Raw genomic sequence first — 16,946 nt, 5'->3', positions numbered from 1 at the left:
AATATTCCTATGGCTTTTTACAAGGATTAAAGTTAAATTTTTTTTTTAGTAATCTCTGCAACAGTGGAGGGAGAGGGGTATAAAAATCATTAAGCAGAAAATCTTCAAGAATTATAGTCTTTAGAAATTCATTTCTGTTATTTTTCTCCCTACAGCTCTCCCACACAAGAAAGGACTGACTGAGGTGGTGCCAGGAATTTTTTACTACAAAATGTTATGATGCTTGTGTGGCTTACACATCCAGACAACATCTGGCACACCCAGTTAAGACGACTACAATTAGTGAAGGGCCTGCTAAAGATATGACACATTGAGTAGTTAAATCATGATTTCTTTTAATGATGATGAACTCAGTTTGGAGTTAAGAAATATAATTTCAGTCTTTCATTCCTTATATTCCCTGAAAAGTGAAAAAGAAAACCTATTTTTCCCCATACTGGAATTCCCAAAAATTATTATTAAATTTCTACTTTATTGTGTGACTTGAAAATGTGTCTGAAAGCTAGTTTTGCTCTATTGCTGAGTCAGTTTAGTTCAGTCGCTCAATTATTTCCGACTCTTTGTGACCCCATGGACTGCAGCACGCCAGGCTTCCCTGTCCATCACCAACTCCCAGTGCTTGCTCAAACTCAAGTCCATCCAGTCTGTGATACCAGCCAACCATTTCATCCTCTGTCATTCCCTTCTCCTCCTGCCTTCAATCTTTCCCGGCATCAAGGTCTTTGCCAATGAGTCAGTTCTTCACATCAGGTGGCCAAAGTATTGGAGCTTCAGCTTCAGCATCAGTCCTTCCAATGAATATTCAGGACTGATCTCCTTTAGGATTGACTGGTTTGATCTCTTGCAGTCCAAGGGACTCTCAAGAGTCTTCTCCAACACCACAATTCAAAAAGCATCAATTCTTTGGCTCTCAGCTTTCTTTATGGTCCAACTATTGCTGAATACAAATTTATGATAACTTCTATAGATCTTCACATGGTAGAAAAAGCTTTCAAAATGTTTAAATATATGATACTTCTGTGAAATATCTGCTTAAATCTAGAGTGACCTGACATTTCTTTTTCTTTAATCAAGATAGTTTTTTTAACTATGAAAGTATAATAATACATTTATAGGAAACTTAGAAAATAGAGAACAAAGTTACATATAGTGCCACTATATATATTACAATTTTTTCAGTAGATAAATTAAGATTTTTAGTTGTAGTTTCAATATAAAACTTCAAAAATTAATAAAATTAATAGACATCAAAGAAGAAGCATATAGTAGACCTGAAAAGCACTGTGAACTAATTCAAGATAATTAAGATTTACACAATTTTCACACAACAGCAGGATATAAATTCTATTCAAGTTCCCATAGACTATAAATCAGGAGACACTGAAACATATCCAGGGACATAAAACAAGGTGCAAAAATTTCATGGATTGAAAGTTTTGAAATCATACAGATTCTGTTCTCTTATACCTGTGGGACTTTGTTAGAAATAAATATTAAAAGATATTTGAAAATAGCCCACATATTTTCAAGTGCGATGTGACATTTACCAAGAGAGATCTTTGATTTAGGCCATTGAAAGCCTCAATAAAGTTAAAAGACCGAAAAATCACTGAGGGTAATTGCACTGAAGAAAGCATTTAAATGAGAAATTAATATCAAAATGCAAGATTAATATCAAGGATGCTTTAAAAACCCCATGTATTTGGAAATTAAATGTCAACTTTTAAATGATGAGTTTACTAAGACACCACAACAAGGAAAATTAGAAAACATTTATAACAGAATAAAAATTTTAAAAATTTATCAGAATTTGTTGCATGTAGCTGAAGCTGTTCAATGCAATTGAATACAATGTAGAATCTTGAATAAGGTATGAAAATAAATAGTGGACAAGCTTAAAATTTTGTGAAATCTGAGCAAAATCTGTGCTTTAGTTACTGTGTTACATGTTAATTTCCTGGTGTTTTTTGCAACATAGTATTTCTTTTTATTGTCAGAATTGGATTATAAGTTTCAAGCCTCATTCAAAAAATTTTTATAATAAAAGTTACTAAAGTAATAAACTTTCTAGACTTTTAGCAATAATACTAGGTCCCAGAACAAACGGAACCATATCAAAGTTTTGAGTGAATATAAGTTAGCAATCTAACATTCTATTCATACCTAGTCAAAAAAGTGGAACCAAAATGTCATAAATTTTTTAGCTGAGCAAAAATTCATGTTTTCTAAAATATTATATTATATAAGTTACATTATATATACATTATATTGCACATACTATATATGTATATATCCACATATATATACATATATATATATGTATGTATGCATGAAAGTGTTAGTTGCTCAGTCGTGTCTGACTCTTTGCGACCCACGGACTGTAGCCTGCCAGGCTCCTTTGTCCATGGAATTCTCCAGGCAAGAATACTGGAGTAGGTAGCCATTCCATTCTCCAGAGGATCTTTCCAATCCAAGGATCAAACCTGGGTCTCCTGCATTGCAGGCAGATTTTTTTTTTTCCTTTACTGTTTGAGCCACCAGGGAAGCCCATATATATGTATACAAAAGCTTTTCTACTACACTTGGTAGAGACTTGAGAAAGAACAACAACAAAACAAAGAAATGGAGAAATTGGAAAACATTAACCGAATGAGATGGGAGCACTGAATATGAAAAAATAAAAAGTGAACAAACTAGATAAAAGTAAAAGATCATCAGATAGTACAGTTATTTTTAAATATAGCTGATTATTATAATCACATCTGGAGTTTTGGAGCAAAAAACAATACCTGGATATTTTGTATTTTTCAAAAAATTCCAAAGTAACTCTAAAATGTGTCTGGATTTTAAAAAGTGATCACAGGTTTTTCTATTAAATGGTAGTTACAGCAATATAGAATTCTATTATTTTCTGTTGATGGATCATCATCAAGGTTTTAGAATGAATAACAGTTACATAATCACAATAGTCGGAGAAGGCAATGGCACCCCACTCCAGTACTCTTGCCTGGAAAATCCCATGGATGGAGGGGCCTGGTGGGCTGCAGTCCATGGGGTCGCTAAGAGTTGGACACGACTGAACGACTTCACTTTCACTTTTCACTCTCATGCATTGGAGAAGGAAATGACAACCCACTCCAGTGTTCTTGCCTGGAGAATCCCAGGGACGGGGGAGCCTGGTGGGCTGCCGTCTATGGGGTCGCACAGAGCCGGACACGACTGAAGCGACTTAGCAGCAGCAGCAGCAATCACAATAGTAAAAGATAGTTATCAGTTTTCACAATCAATAGCTGGACAAAAAAATAAAATTACAATTGCAAGCCATATGGAAATATGATTAACCTAACAATATAAAATAGTTACATACAATTTGGGAGTTTAAGTAGAGTGATGTGGTAAGTGGAAGTGTATATATGCACGTTTCATCTACCTAGTCAGTCTATGTCTTTTGGTTGATGCATTTAATCCGTCTACATTTAAGGTGATTATTGATATGTATGATCCTATTGGGCTTCCCATGTGGAGCTGCTGCTGCTGCTAAGTTGCTTCAGTCGTGTCCGACTCTGTGAGACGCCATAGACCGCAGCCCACCAGGCTCCCCCGTCCCTAGGATTCTCCAGGCAAGAACACTGGAGTGGGTTGCCATTTCCTTCTCCGTCATGTGGCACTAGTGGTAAAAAATTCGCTGCAATTCAGGAAATCCAGGTTTGATCACTGGGTTGGGAAGATCCCCTGGAGGAGGGCATGGCAACCCACTCCAGTATTCTTGCCTGGAGAATCCCATGGACAGAGGAGCCAGGCAGGCTACAGTCCATAGGGCTGCAAAAAATTCAGACACGATCGAAGCAATTTAGCATGCACACATGCATGATCCTATGAACATTTTCTTAAATTTTGGGGGTTTATTTATTGTAGGTCTTTTCCTTCTCTTGTGTTTCCTGCTTAGAGAAGCTCCTTTAGCTTTTGTTGTAAAGCTGGTTTGGTGGTGCTGAATTTGCTTAACTATTGCTTGTCTGTATAGCTTTTGATTTCTCAGTCAAATCTGAACCAGAGCCTGTTTAGCATAGGTGAATAATGTAAAGCACCGTACATTGTAAGAATTAACTAGTCTCTTTTGTCATTGTTTCCTCATATATTTTCAACTACAACTACTTTTGCTCATTGGAAAAAAAATGATTTTTCAAGTCCATTCTATGAGTTTGAAATGTACAGCACAAAATGTGAGTCTTAATATAAACTATGAAAGTGAACATGTTAGTCACTCAGTTGTGTCCAATTTTTTGTGAGCCCACCAGGCTCCTCTGTCCATGGAATTCTCCAGGCAAGAATACTGGAGTGGGTAGCTATTCTCTTTTCCAGGGGATCTTCCCAACCCAGTAATTGAACCTGATATCCTGCATTGCAGGTGGATTCTTTACCATCTGAGCCCTAAGGAAGCCCAGAAAGCTTAGTCATAAATTTTCTTGCAAGAGACTATCCTAATACAAGTACAATTTCAAAAAAAGTTATAAATTTATATGACAAAAGATCTCCAAACCATAGCACAAATGGTCCATTTTTTGGAATAAATATTCAAGATAGTAATATTGCATTGCTTCAAAATCACAGAAATTCTATTTTATCTGGATGCCCTCTTCTTTCTGCAGTCACCATTGTGCTGTCCACAACATATTTGGCACCTAATAGGGCACACTTATGGGCTTGTTTGAAGTTACATGTGACTGTGTGACTTGCTTTGGCCAATGAAATGTGAGTGTACATGTCTGGCAGATACTTTAAGGAGCCAGTGCATAATAATAAAGAGTATCTGGCTCTCTTTCTCTTTGCTGCAGTGACCAGCAACCTCCAGCTGGAACAGATTCATCAGAGCCCTGAAGAGAGCACGCTGGAGAATAGAACCCTTGGATTACCCACAACGGGCATTCATAGCAAATAAACCCTATAGTTTTAAGCTACTGAGGTTTGGGGTTATGTATCAGTTACTGCAATGTAATCAGATTTATCCTGACTAGTCCCTCTCCCATGTTTTATTAGAGATGGCTGCATTAATTTTTGAAGTTTGCAAAGAATAGAGCTATATTTTCTGATTACTTGGCTGTTGGGTGTTGATTATAGTAGTATGTGTAGAAGGAACTAAGGAGTTAGAGAAGATAGCCCTAGTAGCTGCAAATCAAACCTTAAATGTACAGTGTACTGGCAGCACTTTGTTTCACCTATTGATCGATATTTAAGTGCTTTCAGATTATAGAGACTCAATTATCCCACCTCTGTTTTCTTCTACTATGCCTACAACAACTGTCAACTTGTAAGGTTTCTGTGACAATGACAGTGGGTCTACGACTGCCCCAGAATTTAGGGAAATTCCCATTGCCTGGTTTAGTTCCATCATAGCATGCCCCCATCTGCATACAAGAAGCATAAGTTCCCAATTTCTGAAGGTCTAAGTGTCCAACATCCTTGAACCTTAATTTGACCTCAAGCCACAGGCCACTGAGGCCCCTATACCCTCAATGTCAGCTTGGCTGAATCTCTTCTACTTTCTTTTTTAACATTTATTTATTTATTTGACTGCACTGGGTCTTAGCTGTGGCACACGGGATCTTTCATCTTCTAGTTGTGGTATGTGGGATCTTTTAGTTACAGCATGCAAACTCTTAGTTTTGACATGTGGCATTTAGTTCTCTGATTACGGATTGAACTCAGGCCCCTTGCATTGGGAGCATGAAGTCTGAGCCCCTGCACTACCAGTGAAATCCCTTCACTTCACTGTTTATTCCTAGTGACCCTCCTTTTCCTTCTCAGTTGAAGAAATCCACTCCCCACTGTTCCTTTTTCCTTCCAGCCACCCTCCTTTTTCCTTTCCTCTCTCCCCTTCTTCAGATTTACTTGTTGTTGTTTGAGTAGGAGAATTTATCTCCTACTCAAAGATTTTTGTGCAAGCATTGGAAACTTTGGTCTCAAACTTGATGAACAGCTTCTTAAATCTTTGTTTCTGGTGTGGAGAGGGTACCTTCAAGATACCAGGAAGCAGGACTAGAAAGTAAACAATGAATACGTTGAGACAGAATGCATCAGATTTGCATTTGAATTTCCCAAGAATAAGAATTTGATTAAGCATCCACTGGCCAACAGTAAATATATGGGCACTCCAAATGCCACTATTATCCTATGAAGGTTTGACTCCAGGTCAGATGCTGATCCTTGGGCTTATCATTGAAGTCAGAGTGTCAGGATCACCTGGAATATACTAGAGCACTCTGTATTTAACAGCGTGACTGTAGCCACTATTGTCAAAAAGGCAGAATTCCTCAGAAAAGGACTGTACATAAGCTTGTCAGCTGACACAGCTGTCATCTGAAACCTCATTTTAAAAACATAGTTATTTAATTTCCCTGTATTGTTCAAAATTTCATTTCATTGACTTGAAAATCTATTGTCCTTTACTTGGGAGGGATTCCCCACCTCATCTGATGTGTGGGGAATTTGTAATGTTTGTTGAAGTGGTCAGGGTGAGCTCTTTCTACTCTACCAATTGGCAGAAAAGAGAGTGACAAGCTAATAAAAGCAAAAAGAAAATTTAAAGTAATAGAATGCAGAAGCCTGGAATGTATGCACGTCTTTTACAGCTTACGAAGAACGTTTGCGTAACTTACGAAAAATACTGGTCCTATGATTAGGGATTTTCTCTGTTTAGTCTGTTGCTAATGCATGAGTCTCTTTTCTTCTATCTATAAGTTGGAAAAAAAAACAGGATCTAGATGTTATAGTTGGTGTGAGGATAAAATAAAGATGTGAAAATTTTTCATGAACTTCATAAAATTATACTTTATATCAAGTAACGCAACTTTGCAAAATTAACTATTTTAATTATTGTTCCACCCAATTATCACTGACTAAGAATTTTTTAGGGCTTCCCAGGTGGTGCAGTTGTAAAGAATCTGCCTGCCAATGCAGGAGAGACAAGAGATGTGAGTTTGATCCCTGGGTCAGGAAGATCACCTGGAGTAGGAAATGGCAACCCACTTCAGTATTCTTGCCTGGAAAATCCCATGGACAGAAGAGCCTAGTGGACTGCAGTCCTTAGGGTTGCAAAGAGTCGGACAATATTGAGCAAGAATTTTTTATGTGCCAGACAATATGCTATGTGCTGGGAATATGAAGATAAATAACACATTACTCTTACCCTCAAAAAGCTTACAGTTTCCTGGCTAAGAGAAACATGCAGGAAATAATCTAAATAAAATATGGAACATCTGTGATAAATATATGCATAGACTCTCAGGATACAAAGCTAAAGCCACTAGTCCTGTATAGAGGTATAAAAACATCCTGGAGGAAGTGGTGTCTTGAAGCTTGAGGGACAATCTGGAAGAATTAAGAGTTGAAAATTTCAGTTTTTAATTTAACATATTATAAAGAAATTGTGTCTGTTTTCCCTACTAAGTGTAAGATATTTGTACATTGTTCAGTTCAGTTCAGTCTCTCAGTCGTGTCCAACTCTTTGTGACCCCATGGACTGCAGCACACCAGGCTTTCCAGTCCATCACCAACTCCCAGGGCTTGCTCAAACTGTACATTGAGTCGGTAATGGCATCCAACCATCTCATCCTCTGTCATCCCCTTCTCCTGTCCTCAATCTTTCCCAGCATCAGGGTCTTTTCCAGTGAGTCAGTTCTTCACATCAGGTGGCTAAAGTATTGGAACTTCAGCTTCAGCATCAGTCCTTCCAATGAATATTCAGGACTGATTTCCTTTAGGATTGACTGGTTTGATCTCCTTGCAGTCCAAGTGACTCTCGTGAGTCTTCTTCAACACCACAGTTCAAAACATCAATTCTTTGGCGCTCAGTTTTCTTTATTGTTAGATCCCCTACTGGATTGATAACATCTTTAAGAAGGGACCGTGTCTCATTTATCTTTTTGTGTCCCCTCATTTGACTTGAATATTTTAGGGGTTGGATTCAATATAAATGATGGTACAGAAACTGTGTATACAGTTACAAAGATTTTATTATTATCATAGTGTTTTAGAATTATGAAATTTTAGAGCTGGAATTAGACTTGATCTTGAAGGCATTCAACCCACCATACCACTATAATGTAGAAGAAGCTGAGTTCCAGAAAGTGCCACATAAGTGATTAATGACTGCATCTAAAGCCTAGAGTCTTAACTTTTAAATTATTATATAGTTTGGCCTTAGTTTTGTGTGCTTATCTAGACAGTTTACATAAAAACTTACATACAAATATGAATTTATATGCATATGTATGTAAGATGCATATACCTAGACACACTTAGATATAGGGGATGAAGGCACCCCTGTTTTAGGATCCCTTGAATTGTAAATATCTAAACATTTTAACTGTAGAGTGAGGACAGAAATCCAGACCTTGAGCCTCGCAATCCCCATAGGTAAAACTGTCTTTTGTTCTCAATTCAGAGAAGTTTTCTAGCCTAGAACACCTTATCTTACATTACAAAGAAAGCTAATAAATTACAAGTGCTCAGGCTAATATAAAGGAAAACACTTCTGAAAGAATACTCTAAATGATCTTTACCTATGTGGGTTTTCTGCAAACTACTTTGTCTCCACTATAAGTTGCACTGAAATGGGATACCATAGACAGTTGTTTTGGGAGAGGTTAATGGCCTAAGTTCCAGACACCTAAATACTGTCCTCAATCAACCATCCTTCTCTGGTCAGGTTGCCAGAGAAAATGTAATCGTTGGAGCTCACTAGACAATGGAACATCATTTCTAACAAGGGATTTAGACCCAAACTCCAAACTAGAATTCCAGTGTAATGATTGCCTGGAGGATTCCTACATGAGGGAAGGAGACCTGAGAGGCCTCAAACTAAATAAAACCTAAACCTAGGACTTCCCTGGTGGTTGAATAGCTAAGACTCTGCTGCCCCAACGCAGGGGGCCTTGGTTCAATCCCTGGTCGGGGAACTATATCCCACATGCCACAGCTAAGACCTGGTATAGCCAAACAAATAATTTTTTAAAAAACTGAGTTTGCTTTCTTCTCCTTCTAGCATTCATCTCAGCTCTTTCAAAGCAGGAAAAGGCTGACCCAGAAGATGCTGGCTGCCAGAAGAGAACAGAACAGGAGCAGTAGCAACACAGAAAGGGAGAGAGAAATCATGTCTATAGGAGAGCAGGCTCAGCCTACCCACTTCACCCAGCCCATCAGAGCTGCTTGGATTTTCAGAGGTAAGCCAAGGAGAGAAGCCCTGCCCAAGAGAGGGGCAGCTCCCCAACTTTACAACTTTCTAGACCATGGAGGAAAGAGGACCATCCCAAAAATGCGGTCCAGATCCTCTTATTCTGGACTCAAAGAAACAAAAAAGGCAGAACGGCCATGTTCATTTATTCCTTCAATTTAGCACAATGAAACTTCTTTCCATTTCTGCTGCTGCTAAGTCGCTTCAGTTGTGTCCGACTCTGTGTGACCCCATAGACGGCAGCCCACCAGGCTCCGCCGTCCCTGGGATTCCCCAGGCAAGAGCACTGGAGTGGGTTGCCATTTCCGTCTCCAGTGCATGAAAGGGAAAAGTGAAAGTGAAGTCGCTCGGTCGTGTCCAACTCTTAGCGATTAGCACCAGGAATAATAAAATTATCTCAAAAATGCCTGTCATTCTTCCTCCAAAGGAACTAAATGGTTATTGGGTAGTACATCTAGGAGCTTTCCTTCACCTACAAGCAACATTTCTTAAGGGGTTCAACAGAAAAATTCTAAACAACCAACTTTGAAATATTGAACTTCTCTGTACGTAAGTACACAGACAAAAGAATCATGTAGACATACTTAAAATACTAAAGCACTGAAATGTCAAATGGATCAATAGAGCAATTGATCTTTTCAATATTAAATCATAGCCAGAACATCTGTTCATGCCTGTACCCTTCCTCTGAGTATATTAAACTCAACTTTTCTACCCTTGATATATTAACTTTTTCTTCTTGAAGGCTCTTCATACTTATTTTAAAATTTTTTAAATTTCTTTTTAATTGGAGGGTGATTACTATAAAATACTGTGTTGGCCTCTGCCACACAAAAATGTGAATCAGCCACAAGTACACAATTGTCCCCACTTCCCCCTACCCTCCACCCCATCCAACCCCTCTAGGTCATCACAGAGCACAAGGTTGGGCTCCCTGTGCCCGTAACAACAGCTTCTATTTTACACTTGGTAATATATATTTGTCAATGCAACTCTCTCAATTCATCCCACCTGCTCCTTCCTCTGCTGTGTCCAAAATCTGTTCTCTATTTCTGCACCTCTATTCCTGCTCTGCATATAGGTTCATCAGTACCATTTTTCTAGATTCTGTATTATTAATACATAACTTACCCCACCTTCCTACGTTGCCAAGTGTACTACTGAACCATTAAAACACCTTCAGTGGTTGCACTAGTATTACATATTGTTATGATGACCCAGAGAATCTTTCTAGGTGCAGCATTTGCCAGTTGGCATAGAAACAACATAGTCAAAGTGTAGCAGCTTTTCTTACTCTTCTAATGTGGTCTTTCATTGTCCAGAAGTATTCCTCAGCCTCAGCCTCAGGTTCTGGGATTTTCATAATTATATCGTATCTATGGATAGTTGCTAGTTGGTCTTCTTGAGAGAGGCAGTGAGGTCAGGAACAACCTACATCACCATCTTCATGAGCACTCTTGTATTTTTAGCTTTAATACTTAGGTCTGTTTATCTACTTGAGTTATTTATTTTATTTTTATATATTGTGCATGGGATGAATTGAAGTTAATTTTCTTGCATGTGGATATCTGATTGTTCAAGCATAATTTATTAAAAAGATTATCTTTTCTCCACTTAAATGCCTTTGAAAGTGAAAATCACTCAGTCGTGTCCGACTCTTTGTGACCCCATGGACTATACAGTCCATGGAATTCTCCAGGCCAGAATACTGGAGTGGGTAGCCATTCCCTTCTCCAGGCGATCTTCCCAACCCAGGGATTGAACCCAGGTCTCGCACATTGCAGTCAGATTCTTCACCAGCTGAGCCACGAGGGCCTTTTATCTTTGTAAAAAATTACTTGTGTGTACATGTGTGAGTCTATTTGTGGACTCTGTAATATTTTTCATTGATCTGCTTTTCTATCTTGACACTGATTCCACATTTTCTTGATTATTCCAGTTTTGTAAGTCTTAAAATTAGCTGCTGTTTATTGTCTAACTTTGTTCTTCTGTTTCAGAACTGTTTTTGCAATTCTAGGTCCTTTGCATCTCCATATGAATTTTAGAACTAATTTGTCAATTTCTTCCTAAAACCCTTCTGGGATTTTGACTGAGCTTGCATTGAAGCTAAACTCATTTTGAGTCCAATTTACATCTTCTGCCAATGAACATGTATATTTTTCCATTTATTGAGGTCTTTTTAAATTTCTCTCAGCAATGTTTTGTAGTTTTCAGTGTACATATCCTTCACATATTTTATCAGGTTTATCCCTGTGATGTTATGATTTATAGTAAGAACTGTATATTTGATCTTTGTGCTGGTTCCTAGCACTCTAGGTGCTAAAATTCTTGGAATTTTCCAAGTGGTAAGAGTAATAAAGGTATCTAGATATTCATAACAAACCCCTTTTAACCACACTTGAATTTATGTTAATAAGGTGACTTCTGGAAAGCACTTAAGGGTGGAGGCTGGTTACCAAGGGACTCAATCATGTTATTGGAGGATTAGAACTTTCAGTCCCACCCCCCTGCCCTCCAGGAATGGGAGAAGGATTGGAGGTTGAGTTGGTGGCCAATGGCAAATAATTTAATCAATTATGTCTATGTAATTAAGCTTCCATAAAACCCCAAAATATGGAATTTAGAGAGCTTCTGGGTTGGTGAATGTGTGGAGATCTTGGGAGAATGGTGCTCTCAGAGAGCATGGAACCTCCCCATCTTTTCCTCAGACCTTGCCAATGCCTCTCTTCCATCTAGCTGTTTCTGAATTATATCCTTTTATAATAAACTGGTGATTTAGTAAGTAAAACATTTCTCTGAGTTCTATGAGCTGCTCTAACAAACTAATCAAACTCAAGAAAAGGGTAGAAGGAACCTCCTGTTTATAGTCAGTCAGTAAGAAGCAGAGGTGGCAACCTGAACTTGCAACTGGTATCTTCAGTTGGGTAGTATGACCAGTCTTGTAGGACTGAGCCCTTGTAAGATCTGTTGCTTTTACTAGCTAGAGAGTAGCAAATTAAGTTGAATTGTAGGACATAAATGAATGGTATATGAGATTGCTTGGTGGTGTGGGGTAATAGAATCTTTTTAATGCAGGTTTTTAGTTTTAGAAACTGTTTAAAATGGTATTTTTTACACCTCAATTTCTGATTATGTTGGTATATAGAAATACATTTCTATCTACTGATAGATAGAAATATAATGTACAATATACAATATATATTGATCTTGTATCCTGAAACCTTGTTAAACTAATTTATTAGTTCTAACAGATTTTTATACATTCAATTGAATTTTCTACATGAGAGAGCATGTCTTTTGTAAACAAAGACTGTTTTACTTCTTCCTTTCCAATATGGATGACTTTTATTTCTTCTTTGCACCATGTTGAACAAACTAGAACCTGCAGTATAGTATTGAAGAGAAATGCTATTGCTGTTCAGCTACTCTGCTTCTAGGTGTTTACTTAAAGTATATATTCATATGAACATTCGTACACAAATGTTTTAGAAGCTTTATTTGTCATAGTTAAAAAGTGAACCAAATGTCTATTAACAGATGAATAAAAGATAAGAAACAAATTGAAGTGTATCCATACAATGGAATATTGTGCAGCAATATAAAAGAATGATCTGTTGATTTGCTGCATGGATGAATCTCAGAATTAAGGTGAGCAAAAGAAGCCAGACAAAAGAATACATATTGTATGGTTTCAGTTATATAAAAATCTGAGAAATAAGAATTAATGAAAATGCAAATTAAAGGCAAGCAGAACAGTAGTCCTTTAGGCACAGGGTTGAGAGACAATGGAAAGAAACTGAAAGAAGGGATTACAAATGGATATGAGGAAACTTTTGGGGGTGAGGCATATTTTAATTATTGTGATTGTGGTTATGTTTTCATGGGTATATGAGTATGTCAAAATTTATTATTTTATACACTTTAAATATGTGTAATTTACTAAATTATGCCTTAATAAAGCTGTTAAAATAACATTTAAAAAATACTACAGGAAATGAATGATGTCAGGTCCAGGATTATCTGGCTGGAAATAGATACAAAATGTTAAGTCTATTGTAGAACCCCACTGTCAGAAACTCCCTATATGAAGCCCAGACTCAGACATCTGAAGAGCAATTTTAAGGCCTGATTACATTAGGTGATTGAGTGGCAAAGATGGATATACTATCAATTGAAATGTGAAATAAATATGGTGAAGAGATAGTTCTTAGAGAGAAGTTCCTAATATTCCTATTGGATTTAAACTGGGAATGGAGAATAGCATTAAGGTATTAAAAGCATAGGATACCAATCATAGCTATCATGATTATTTTAAGAATAATATGCCATTGGTATGCAGCATGGTTTGAGGATGGAATAAATAAGAGAAAAACAAACTGGATATAGTTAGCATATAATTAGTACTAAAAAAATATTGCTGACTGCTTATATACTGGTAAGAGGTAGGGGAAATTTCTGCTGTTTTTCCAGGAAAATGAAGAAACCTTCTGTTATTGCTCTAAGATGGCAGAGTAGAAGGATATGCACTCATCTTCTCCTGCAAGAACTCCAAAATTGCAACTAGCTGCTGAACAATCATCAAAGGAGAATGTTGGATCCAACCAAAAAAAGATACCCTATGTCCAAGGGCAAAGGAGAAGCCCCAACAAGACAGTAGGAAGGGCAAAACTGCATCTATAATCAAGCCCCATACCCACCAGAAACACTCGGAGGGCTCAAACAAAACCTTGTGCACACCAGGACCCAAGGACCCCACAAGAGACTGAGCCAGACCTGCCTTTGAGTGCTTGAGTGTCTCCTATGGAGGCATGGGTCAAAAGTGGCCTGCTGCACAGACAGGGGCTCTGGCTATAGCAGACCTAGAAGGCACAGCATGTGGCATAAGTTCTTTGGGAGGAGGTCACCATTAGCCCCCGGAGAAGGCAATGGCACCCCACTCCAGTACTCTTGCCTGGGAAACCCCATGGACGGAGGAGCCTGGTAGGCTGCAGCCTATGGGGTCGTGAAGAGTCAGACACGACTGAGCGACTTCACTTTCACTTTTCCCTTTCATGCACTGGAGAAGGAAATGGCAACCCACTCCAATATTCTTGCCTGGAGATACAGAGCCACCAAGCAGATGACCTAAAAACTGGAGAACAGTTATGCCAAAGAAGTTCTCACACTATTGCACAAGTTCTAGGGCCCACAACAGATTTCCCAACCTGGGAATCCAGCAAAGGGACTGAGAACTCCCAGGGAATTTGACTTTGAAGTCCAGTGGGATTTGATCGCAGAACTTCCACAGGACTGGGGAAACAGACTCTTGGAGGGCACAAACAAAACCTTGTGTGCACCAGGACCCAGGAGAAAGAAGCTGGGATCCCAAAAGAGAATGAGTGAGACTTGCCTGTGAGTGTCCAGCAGTCTCCGGCAGAGGCATGAGTCAACAGTGGCCTGCTGCAGGGTCAGGGGCACTGAATACAACAGGCCTGGGAGCTATGATGTGCAGGCATAAGTCCATTTGAAGAAGGTCTCCATTACAGCCATTACCCATACCATAGTTTGGCCTCGGGCCAAACTACAGTGGGGGAACACAGCTCTACCCATCAACAGTAAATTGGATTAAAGATTTAGAGCATGACCCTGCCCATCAGAGCAAGACCCAGATTCCCCCATAGTCAGTCCCTCCCATCAGAAAGCTTCCACAAGCCTCTTATCCTTATCCATCAGAGGGCAGACAAAATGAAAACCACAATCACAGAAAACTAACCAAAGGACACATGGATCACAGCCTTGTCTAACTCAATGAAACTATGAGCCATGCTGTGTAGGGCCACCCAATTTGGACGGGTCATGTTGGAGAGTTCTGACAAAACGCGGTCCACTGGTGAAGGGAATGGCAAACCAGTTCAGTATTCTTGCCTTGAGAACCCCATAAACAGTACGAAAAGGCAAAAAGATAGGACACCGAAAGATGAACTCCCCAGGCTGGTAGGTCCCCAATATGCTACTGGAGAAGAGTGGAAAAATAACTCCAGAAAGAATGAAGAGATGGAGCCAAAGCGAAAATAACACCCAGTTCCAGATATGACTGGTACTGGAAATAAAGTCCGATGCTGTAAAGAACAATATTGCATAGGAACTTGGAATGTTAAGTCCATGAATCAAGGTAAATTGGAAGAGATCAAACAGGAAATGGCAAGAGTGAACATCAACATTTTAGGAATCAGTGAACTAAAATGGACCAGAATGGCTGAATTTAATTCAGATGACTATTATATCTATTACTGTGGGCAAGAATTCCTTAGAAGAAATGGGGTTGCCCTCATAGTCAACAAAAAGTCTTAAATCCAGTACTTGGGTAAAATCTCAAAAATGACAGAATGATCTGTTTGTTTCCAAGGCAAACCATTCAGTTTATCACAGTAATCCAAGTCTATACCCCAGCCACTAATGCTGAAGAAGCTGGAGTTGAATGGTTCTATGAAGACCTACAAGACCTTCTAGAACTAACACCAAACAAAGATATCCTTTTCATCATAGGGGACTGGAATGAAAGTAGGAAGTCAAGAAATATCTGAAGTAACAGGCAAATTGGAGTATAAAGTGAAGCAGAGAAAAGGCTAACAGAGTTTTGATGAGGGAACAAACTGGTCATAGCAAGCACCCTCTCCAATAACACAAGAGATGACTCTACACATGGACATCACCAGATGGTCAATACCAAAATCAGATTGATTATATTCTTTGCAGTCAAAGATGGAGAAGCTCTATACAGTCAGCAAAAACAAGACCAGGAGCTGACTGTGGCTCAGATTATGAACTCCTTATTGCCAAATTCAGACTTAAATTGAAGAAAGTAGGGAAAACCACTAGACCTTTCAGGTATGACCTAAATCATATCCTTTAAGATTATATAGTAGAAGTGACAAATAGATTCAAGGAATTAAGTCTGATAGACAGAGTGCCTGAAGAACTATGGACAAAGGTTTGTAACATTGTACAGGAGGTGGTGATCAAAACATACCCAAGAAAAAGAAACGCAAAAAGGTTTAGGAACCAGAGATCGAATTGCCAACATCTGTTGGATCATAGAAAAAGCAAGAGAATTCCAGAAAAACATCTACTTCTGCTTCATTGACTATGCTAAAGCTTTTGATTATGTGGATCACAACAATAAACTGGAAAATTCTTAAAGAGATGGAAATACCAGATCACCTTACCTGCCTCCTAAGAAATCTGTATGCAGGTCAAGAAGCAACAGTTAGAACGGGACATGGGACAATGGACTGGTTCCAAATTGGGAAAGAAATACGTCAACGATGTATATTGTCACCCTGCTTATTTAACTTACATAAAGAGTACATCATGCAAAATGTTGGGCTGGATGAAGCACAAGTTGGAATCAAGATTGCTGAGATAAATATCAATAATCTCAGATATGCAGATGACACAACCCTTATGGCAGAATGGGAAGAACTTGATGAAAGGAAGAGCCTCTTGATGAAAATGAAAGAGGAGAACGAAAAAGCTGGCTTAATACTCAACACTCAGAAAACAAAGATCTTGGCATCCAGTCCCATCACCTCATGGCAAATAAATAGGGAAACAATGGAAACAGTGACAGACTTTATTTTCTTGGGCTCCAAAATTACTGCAGATGGTGACTGCAGCCATGAAATTAAAAGACACTTGCTCCTTGGAAGAAAAGCTATGACCAACCTAGACAGCATAT

The 16,946-nt window shown here is 38.6% G+C and overlaps 1 long non-coding RNA gene across 1 annotated transcript in view; it reads left to right on the top strand.

Annotated features, from left to right (window-relative positions):
- Positions 1–16,252, top strand: part of LOC145546528 (uncharacterized) — a 32,218-nt gene extending 15,966 nt beyond the window's left edge. Inside the window, exons 3-4 of the long non-coding RNA XR_014082988.1 lie at positions 9,041–9,218; positions 13,700–16,252. This is a non-coding gene — a long non-coding RNA (uncharacterized LOC145546528). The remainder of the gene's footprint in view (positions 1–9,040; positions 9,219–13,699) is intronic.
- The last annotated feature ends 694 nt before the right edge of the window (positions 16,253–16,946 follow it).

This window comes from Giraffa tippelskirchi, chromosome 4, assembly GCF_054371585.1.
Source record: "Giraffa tippelskirchi isolate mGirTip1 chromosome 4, T2T-mGirTip1v1.2.pri, whole genome shotgun sequence".
Lineage (NCBI taxonomy): Eukaryota > Metazoa > Chordata > Mammalia > Artiodactyla > Giraffidae > Giraffa > Giraffa tippelskirchi.
This window is presented reverse-complemented; position numbering and strand designations above follow the sequence as displayed.